Source organism: Carassius auratus, linkage group LG28B, assembly GCF_003368295.1.
Source record: "Carassius auratus strain Wakin linkage group LG28B, ASM336829v1, whole genome shotgun sequence".
Lineage (NCBI taxonomy): Eukaryota > Metazoa > Chordata > Actinopteri > Cypriniformes > Cyprinidae > Carassius > Carassius auratus.
In genome coordinates this window covers 3,949,157-3,958,801 of record NC_039293.1, presented here as the reverse complement: position 1 = coordinate 3,958,801, position 9,645 = coordinate 3,949,157, and the positions used below count along the sequence as shown (strand labels likewise).

Genomic DNA, 9,645 nt, shown 5'->3' with positions numbered 1-9,645 from the left:
ATGAATGAAGCGCTCTTTGCATCATAGCAACAGCACTCACACACACACTCACACACACAAACACAGTTAGAACACTCTCAGTGATTTGGTGATTTTATTCAAGAGCAGGGCCTGATCAGAACTAATTAAATTACAGAAAATGAATAGCAAGGGTAATCCATTAATTTACTTTTTCAAAGGAAAAATAATTGAATTGCAGTTATGATCTAGTTCTTTATTAATGAAGTGTAAAATCTTTCAGAGCGTTTGCTAGTATCCGGATCAGATCGGTCAGTGTCTGCATATGTTGGTGAGGACGTCACTCTGAACTGCTCTGTGGACTCTCACATCACACCTGAACATATTGAAGAGGTTTCGTGGAAGAAAACAGATGAAGATGAAGATATTCTAGTTCTTCTGTACGAAAACAATCAGACTTTACCAGATTCATCACATGAGAGATACAGAGATAGAGCTGAGTTATTCACTGCAGAAATCCCCAAAGGAAACTTCTCTCTCAGACTGAAGAGTGTCAGAACTGAGGATAAAGGAGTTTACATGTGCAAAGTGTTTGCTGGACGACTTTCAGCCAATGCAACAGTAGTACTGGAGAGACTGGGTGAGTAACAGATTAAAGATGAAGCTGTCATATTTAGTACACAATAATTGGGGCCTGAATTTGAACAAATAACAATTTACTTTTAATGGCAACATCAATCTTAAGTTACCTCATGTTGTATTCAGTAACTGATGTTTGTGTTTCACAGGTTTCTCAGTTTTGCAGATAATGGTGTTGAGTTTCTGTATTTCTGCATCTGTATCTGCCCTCCTGATCTACTGCAGATCATGTAATGAAGGTAGAAATATTCGTATTTGCTGCAGTCAGTTTGGGTCTTGAATGAGTGAAGTTAGAGAAGTCAAAGGATAAACAGCATGTGTTATTTATTGTCAAATACACAAAAAGACTATTGCAGTTATGATTCTGTGGAATGTTTGTTTTTGTCAGCAAATGGCACTAAAATGTAGAAAATTTAACAGTATAACAGTATAACGTGTGCTAGTGTAAAAATACCCATCTGGATCACATTTCTCATCTACTGGTTTTCTGATTACCAAAAATAAAAAACAAACAAAAAGGAAGACCCATGGAAAACAGAAAAAATGTGTATAATCAAATTTCCAAACAAATAATTGGGCCTGATAATAAAAAAGTGCATTATGCAGAAATAGAGTATAGTTAAGTAAATACATTCACTTATTTGGCAAAATATCACATTATTACATTCCCATTATTAATTTTTTTATTTCAAGGGTTGAATGCACGTGGTCCCTCTGGTCCTCTGGTTGCTCCTCTGGGATCTTCAGTGGTTTTGCGCTGTTTATGTTGATGAACTCTTATCAATGGAGGATCTGAAGGTGGAATGGAGAAGAACAGGCTCAGAGACTCTGGTTCATCTGTATCAAGATGGTCGAGCAGAGTCCCAGCATCAGGATTATCGTGATAGAGCTCATTTCTTTACTGATCAGATTCAACATGGAAAGTTCTCCCTCCGTCTGGACAATCTGACAGCTGAGGATGAGGGACCATACACCTGTACAGTTTCAGCTAAAAGTAATTTGAAACTGAGTGTACTTGGTAAGTGAACAAACACATAAGTGAGAAGATGAACGTATGTGGCAATGCTGCTGTTGTGAATGCTGTTCTCACTTTATTCTCAAACATTTTGGCCAAATAATTAACCACAAAAGATGAACAATATAAAATGTATTCTATATTATTTATCTGTTGACTTGATAATTACATACTGTGCAGAAACACAGTAATTTTAACTTATCTAAACATTGGTGCATCTTAATGTGCAAGATATCATATGTGCTTTTTTTCCTCCCTCTCTTGTTGATTATTCAAGCTTCCTCTGGGATACCTGGTAAGTGAATACATAAGAAACATGATGAATATGCATGAATGTGTCAGCTTGGAGACGTCTAGAGAGAGGTCTCTCGTGTCCAGTGGCAGTCTATCTTTTGTGTTTGTGCTTGTCTGTGCCAACACATGCAATTTTAATGATTATAGAAACTAGACTGCTGTAAACATATTTAAAGTTATTACTATGATTATTTAAACATAATTATTTTGTATTTTCTCTCTAGATCCTTTACTCTGTCGTCTTCTCTTTCAAGTCTGTCCAAATATAATCATGTTCCTTGCTTTTGTTTTCTGGGGTGTTTCTGAAGGTGAGTGCCTCTATTGATGATAAATTACTTTTTGTTAATTACAAGAACAAGTGTACTTTATTATATGTATTATATTTTAATAATTTATTATAATAAAGTTGTGCTTTATATGCAAAGTCATTTTTAAATAAGGTCTGTTCTCAATAGCTTCACAGTAGTTACTCAAGTACAATGTGTTTTGTTTCACTGATGAGTGTTGCGTTTCCTCTGATGATGACAAGCATCTTCCAGCTCGAGATATATATTAGGGATGGGCGTTTTTGTCAATTTTTCATTTTAAGTACTGATAGGTTTCAAAAATTAGTACTTTAGTACTGGGGTAAGGCCTGTCTGTCGTAGCGATAAAGATAATATTTGAATAAAAATTATCAAAATGACTAGAAAGATACTGCTGTTTGGTTAGCAATTAATCAATGTTAAAAAAAAAAAAAAAAAAAAATATATATATATATATATATATATATATATATATAAATAAAAAGGAATTGCTGCATGAGGTCAATCTGAAGAATAAATGAACACCAGTAAGCCTGTTCTACATTACACATCCTATATGAGATTAATCAAGATCATAGATACATAACATAGACATAAGATTACAATTTGTATTTGCACAAAAGACTGCAAATGTAAGTGAACTTGAAATAAGTTACATGTTGTAATCAGAAAGTGTTGTTGCCTTTGTGCTTTCGTTGCCAGTGTTATGGGAAGAGCGCATCCACAAAGAATTCACAACATTATATAGTATTTTATTCATAATGTTACCATATGGCAGATTGCCACTGCACGTCTTGCACTTCATGCCTTGGACTTCACTGTATTTTCATCTATTTTCATCCTGGTGAATAAAGCTGATTCTGATAAAATCATAAAAAAAAAAATAATAATAATAATAATAATAATATGAACAATAAAATAATCCAGTTGCATTATTTACTCATGTACTCTGAATAACACTGTAGTTATTCATTTCATTCTCACCATGTTTTCCACACTGCTCTGCTGCCATTAAAACACTGATCACCATAACAGTGACTTCAAATGTTTGTCCTAATTTCCGTCATCATTTAAATAATTTAACTAACTTCAAAACCTCTTCATTCATATGTTAAGACAGAAAGTTAGTGATCCTTAATGTTTAAGGACATTATGCAAATTATAAGAGCACTCATAAACATTGTTTTGAAAGGGTTTAATTCTGACACTTGCATAATATTAACATACATTTAAGAGAAAAGTCAGGAACAGTAACTACATGGAACAGGCTACAAAACTCTTCCACGTTCCAAGGACATTCTTTTAAAACGGCACACAGAACATTATTCATTTAAAGTTAGTTGTCACTCTAAATGTTTAGAGGAGGTGTAAGGAATGTTTTTAACGTTTTTTTTCCAACGTTATGAGGACGTTTAAAATTGAAGGAGCATCATGGTTTAATGCTGCATTTCAATCACTGAAGGAACAACACATTTAAAAGCATATCAAGATTTTTTTGTCACAACATCAGTTCATGACTTCAGGCTTTAGAGAGGTTGAGTTAGGCAACAAGATGATGAACTACAGTACAACACAGAAGTAAATCATCTAAAGAATGGAAGATATGAAGATACGAAAACATGAAACAATCCAGAATGGAACTGAAAAACATTTGTTGGGAGGATGGTCCATAATTATAACTCTTATAACTCTTATCGCTGCTAAAGGAGGATACACAGATTACTAAATTCAAGAGTTCACTTCTCATGATTAATATTGGTTTGTGTTTCAGGGTCTCTGAATGAGTCGGTCTCTTGTTGTGCTCTTTATTTTCTGAGGCCTATCGTGTTGCTTTGGGCAGATCCATATGTTAAAGAGTTCACATGTAAGACTCATTTATCAGTTTATTAGAGAAGATCAGAAAATTAATTATAATGGCCAGATATTCAGACTTAATACTCACTCTACAAATAATTTAATAACTTAAATTAATATTTAAATAACTTAAATAAACTTGAATAAAACTTTCATTAAACAGTGTTTTAGGTATTTGCATTTGTGTTATATGAAATATGGTTGTAATTTTGATCTTTTCTGTTTTACAGACAACAGTAAAAGACGGATTCTGAAATATGGTTATTTTGCTGAATATGTTTCCTTCTCAATTGTTGTTTATTCAGGTAAACAAACACAAATGCCAATCGACCAGAATTATCATAAGAATAATAAAATGTAAGCTAACAAAATAAAACCAAACTAAGGTTTACAAAAACAATCTAATATTCTGAATATTCTGCAGCAAATTGAAACATATTCACAATAATATATTCAGAAACATTTAAACCCCTACTAAATTCTCAGAGTGTTTTGAAGTCATGACATGCATCATAAGCAGCACTGGGTCAGAACAGAAACAGAAAAAACACTGAACCGTAGTTTCATGGTGTATGTTGAAGAAGACTTGATGAAGAGGAGTATTAATAAATTCCAGCGCAAAGTTAATCACAATAATAGTGATGGGACGATTGATACCAATAATAAAAAATAAATAAAAAATTGGTGATTCACGATCCCATCTAATGCATAAAAGGGTAACTCAGTCATTTTGAGGGCTCTCAGTGACCTTCAGTCATGTTTATGACTGGGGTATCAGAGACCCCAAACAGAACAATGGTAAAAGGTTGCCCAAAATATTTTGGTACTTCTTTTGGAATATTATTTTCCAGCTACCCATGTCAATTATTAATTACGATGCATATTTGCGTATTTTATATTATTGATAATTGTATATCCGTTGTCGTCTTATTGACTCAAATAAATGGAGATGAGATTATATCAGATTAGATATTGTATTGATCGCAGATTGATTCCACTCTTGTATGTCACAGATTCCGAAGCTTTGTTTGGTAACATGCTTTTTTTTAAAACCATCCTCTGCTCCATATGATTTGTCAGATGTGGGGGAGAAAACAAGTCCTACTACCAGATGTCACTAATGTGCATTGTATTGAAAGCTTTTAGTAATTAAACATTTTTTTAGCTCAATTTCATTAAAGTCTCAAATGCTTCAGAAATTCTCGGTTTCTTATCACTATAAAATAATCCACAAAAGATAATCCTAACGGCAGAGAAACACAAAACCAAGTAAACGTTGACCAGACAAAGCGTGTCTGTGAAGAAGCAACTTGAATACATAGACAAATGAGAATTATTAACAAAACACAGGTGATGGAGGTTAATTAATGAAGACTAAATGAGACCAGGAACATAACCAAATATGGGCACACAGGAAATAAACCAGAACACAAGACAGGAAAACAGAGAATCAAGGTCCATAAGACATGGCGTGACACTTAGATTAAGGAGACTGTCAGTGTAAATTATAAGAAGACATGCAATATATTTGTATTGTAACTGATGGTTTTGGTGTCATTCTTCTGACCTGCATTTATATATTGGGTGTGCTTCTATTTTATAGTTTTTCTATCTCTTCCTTTCTTCTAGCTCTATTTAAAAGTACTTTGCAAAAAGTTCAGTACTACCCTGAATTTGACAAAATTGTTATAAAAGTCCTGTTTTCAGTAGTGATTCTTACCTGCTTCTGCAAAATAATTTACGGTAAGCCTTTCTGTGTGAATGAGATGAAACTGTGTTACTTTAAATGGGGTCATATGATGCTATTTTACAGATCATTATTTTGTGTATGTTGACATGCTTTAATCTATTAATGTTTTTTTTTTATGTTCAAAAAACAAATTTTTCAAATAATATATATTATTGTAGTTCCTCTATGCCCCACCTCTGTCAAATGTGTTGTTTTCTACAAAAAAAAAAAAAACATGGATCTGAGATTGTAGTATATTAGTAAAAATAGTACATGCTGATATTTTCAAATCATATTTTTATTAGCAACATGAAGATTTAAGTTTTTCTTACCAAATGATTTCCTTATTATTATTATTGTTATTGTTATTATTATTATTATATTTTGTTGTTGTATTTGTATTTGAATTCAGTCATGATAACTGCAAATATAATGACTCAAACCTGAATCAAATATAAAAATTTTAGTTGTAGAATTTTTTTTTTTTCTCCTGTAGTTTTCATTATAGAGATTGGAATAAAGCGTGGAAGGAAAATTGAATTGTTTGACCTTGTGGCTGATATGACCTTTGATATTGTGCCTACATTACAATTCATCCTCCTGTTCTACACTTTTGCATCAATCAGAGGAGGTGAGTTCATATGTATAATGATTTGAATTAATCTGTGTTCATTTAATCTCTGGTGGCATTTTAAAATGCTCATTATGACTGATGTCTTGCAATATGCTGTTAATTTGTTAATATATTCCACTAATATCCGACATTGATATAATATCACTCCTGTTTTTAGCATTCATCGTAATTGTAATCTTACCAGTGTTACTGATGATGACGAACGACAGATGGACTTTTAGATGTGGAAGGCTCAAATGTAAGTATTTGCTGAATTCTGAACTGATTTCGATTTTAACTGGATAATTATCTCTGTTATACAGATGCTTCTCAATAAATTAGAATGATGAGTAAAAGTTCATTTATTTCAGTAATTTCAACTCAAATTGTGAAACCCATATATTAAATAAATTCAGTGCATACAGACTGAAGTAGTTTAAGTCTTTGGTACTTTTAATTGTTATCATGTTGGTTTCACATTGGTTCACAAAACCCACCAATTCATCAGTTCATCTCAGCAAATTAGAATACTTCTTTTTTGGCCTTCTGGAAAGTATGTTAATTTTGTGTACATGTACTCAATACTTGGTAGAGGCTCCTTTTGCTTTAATTACTGCCTTAATTCTGCGTGGCATGGAGGTGATCAGTTTGTGGCACTGCTGAGGTGGTCTGGAAGCCCAGGTTTCTTTGACAGTGACCTTCAGCTCATCTTCATTGTTTGGTTTCTTGTTTGTCATTTTCCTCTTGACCATACCCCATAGATTCTCTCTGGGGTTCAGGTCTGGTGAGTTTTCTGGCCAGTCAAGCACACCAATACCATGAACATTAAACCAACTTTTGGTGCTTTTGGCAGTGTTGGCAGGTGCCAAATCCTGCTGGAAATTAGATCAGCAGTGCTGGGAGAATTACAGTAATATGACTTACTACGGGGCCATTGAATGCTTGAATCTGATTAATGTTCTGAGGTTGACGCAGATGAACGTTCTGAGGTTTGCAATTATTTTCTGGGAAATGCACGGAATTACATTTCCATAACACTTTAAAACTGTAATGACGGAAATTACAGAACTAAACAAACAACATTATCATCATGACACGATTTTCTGAAAGTAAATACACATGACATTTCTCACTAATAACAGTGCTGTTTAGAGACGCTGCTGCAGAACACTGTTGAGGGACGCAAAGAGGAAGCCTAATTCACACAAGCTCTCTCTCTCTCTCTCTCTCTCTCTCTCTCTCTCTCTCTCTCTCTCTCTGTGTGTGTGTGTGTGTGTGTGTCTCGGTCTCTCTCACCCTCTAATAACTTCATTAATAACTGCATTAGAATGATATCAACGGCTCAAGCCTCCATTACCAGCCTTTAAAATTAAGTTTTGAAACCAGCTAAGGAGGCATTGGATAAGATGCGGAAGAAATAATCCTACTCACAATAGCGATTTAAGTACAAAACCGGAAAAATCATTTTAAATATGTCATCTGATCAATGTGTTGAGGTGTGGTAGCGGCATAATTGACTCTGGGCCACCTAGTGTCATGACACCTCGGGTGTGCATTATTTTTCTAATAATTCAACCGCCCGTCGTCAATTATTCCTTACTTTTTACAGGAATATAATTTGCTTGTGGTGAATCCTTAGCTCTTAGGTAGTAACTTGTACATGTAATATATTGCAAAATGTAAGTTCTTGTAATTAGATACTCCATTTTAAAATACTCAGACTACTACTTTTTATTGATTACTTATTCACAATATGGCAGTAAATTGTTCATAATTTAAATCATGATGATAGATTCAGATGTTTTGCTGTTTTCAGATCACCTTTAAATTGATTGCCATTTTCCATTTTATCCCTGATCAGTCAGTATGAAAGTGTTATTCATTAAAACATATTCAAACTCTTGTCTTTTTCCAGGTCCACCTTTGGTCAAACGAACAGTGATGTTAATCTTTATATTTTTGATCAATACAGTGATGATCATTCTTTACTGTTGGACAGTGGAAAAAGAAACAGGTAAGATAATATTTTAAATAGGGCTGTTAAGTTCAAATTTTATCTAATTAATTGCATGATGTGGTGATTAATCGCACAGCAGATTAGTGCTTTTGAATTAGTGATGGGAAGTTCGGTTCTTTTCCGCGAACCGGTTCTTTCGGACAGTTCAATTCAATAAACCGGTTGAAAAAAAAAAACGATTCACCGCATAGACAGTAAAAGAAATGGACAGTGACCCTGTTGGATTCAACGGAGACGAGTGAAGTCAATTAGAAGCACGCCCTTCTTGGGGGTCGAGTGTACTGTGCAGACTCAAACTGAGCTTGATGACGTAGAGGTCACGTGAGCAACCTGTCTGACAATTGTAAGTCTTTTAATCGCTGTGCCAAGAGAATTCTGAATAACACACCAAATCTTGCAGAGGTTGTTGAACAATTTTGTCCCGTTGCTTTTATGGACTCTCTATAGGCTTCTCCCTTGACTTTATGCTTCCACGTCCCCCTGATAGCCTCATAGATAGTAAAAGATTGCCTGCGAGCTTCTCCTCCTGTCCATACGGTAATTTCTCTACTGTGCGACAGAGCGTCGCAGGTTATGACGCAATTGTTTGCCTATTCTTACTAAAACTGCTTCTACGGGGCCATAACGTAAGATACAATGTAATGGATCCTTTTATACATTCTCGTGTTTCTTTAGAAATAATTAATGGACAAGTGGAGTCTTTAAACGCCTCAGATGTAAAGCTATTCGCTGTCAAAGTAACACCAAATTAATGGGAGTCAATGGAATGATAACAGCAGCTGGGGGTTCACTAGCCAATGGCGGCGCCCAGGGATGCTTAAAATTTTTTTTAAAACCCTGCCCCCCTGGTTCACTGGTTCTTTTACGCTCTGCATAATTACATAATTGGTGATGATGTAATGGCATCAAGTCTATCAAACATTCAAATATATAAAGTCAGTAGCCTAATCATAACTTTAGTCGGTTAAAAACTTCAAATCATGAAAAGTTTACAATTAAGTTTTGCAACAATGCACCCAAATACTGTAACAACAATAATGTGCATGCAAGGATTTAAGTCTTGAAGATATAAAGTAAATAAATTAACTCAGGTGTCATCAGCGTAGAAAGCATGATCCACTTAATTTATATTATAAAAAAATAAAAAATAAAAATAACCTTGTTTCGCCAGATTACCCCTCATTCAAGCCTCTTCTCAAAAAGCCCAATTTTAGATCACAA

At 34.1% G+C, this 9,645-nt stretch overlaps 2 long non-coding RNA genes across 2 annotated transcripts; both read left to right on the top strand.

Moving 5' to 3' along the window:
- Positions 1-2,160: 2,160 nt before the first annotated feature.
- Positions 2,161-4,543, top strand: LOC113067825 (uncharacterized). Its single transcript, XR_003279446.1, has 3 exons — positions 2,161-2,214; positions 3,983-4,075; positions 4,296-4,543. It is a non-coding gene; the product is annotated as an uncharacterized LOC113067825 (long non-coding RNA).
- A 795-nt stretch (positions 4,544-5,338) lies between these two features.
- LOC113067821 (uncharacterized) lies at positions 5,339-6,660 on the top strand. Its single transcript, XR_003279443.1, has 3 exons — positions 5,339-5,808; positions 6,291-6,425; positions 6,586-6,660. It is a non-coding gene; the product is annotated as an uncharacterized LOC113067821 (long non-coding RNA).
- The last annotated feature ends 2,985 nt before the right edge of the window (positions 6,661-9,645 follow it).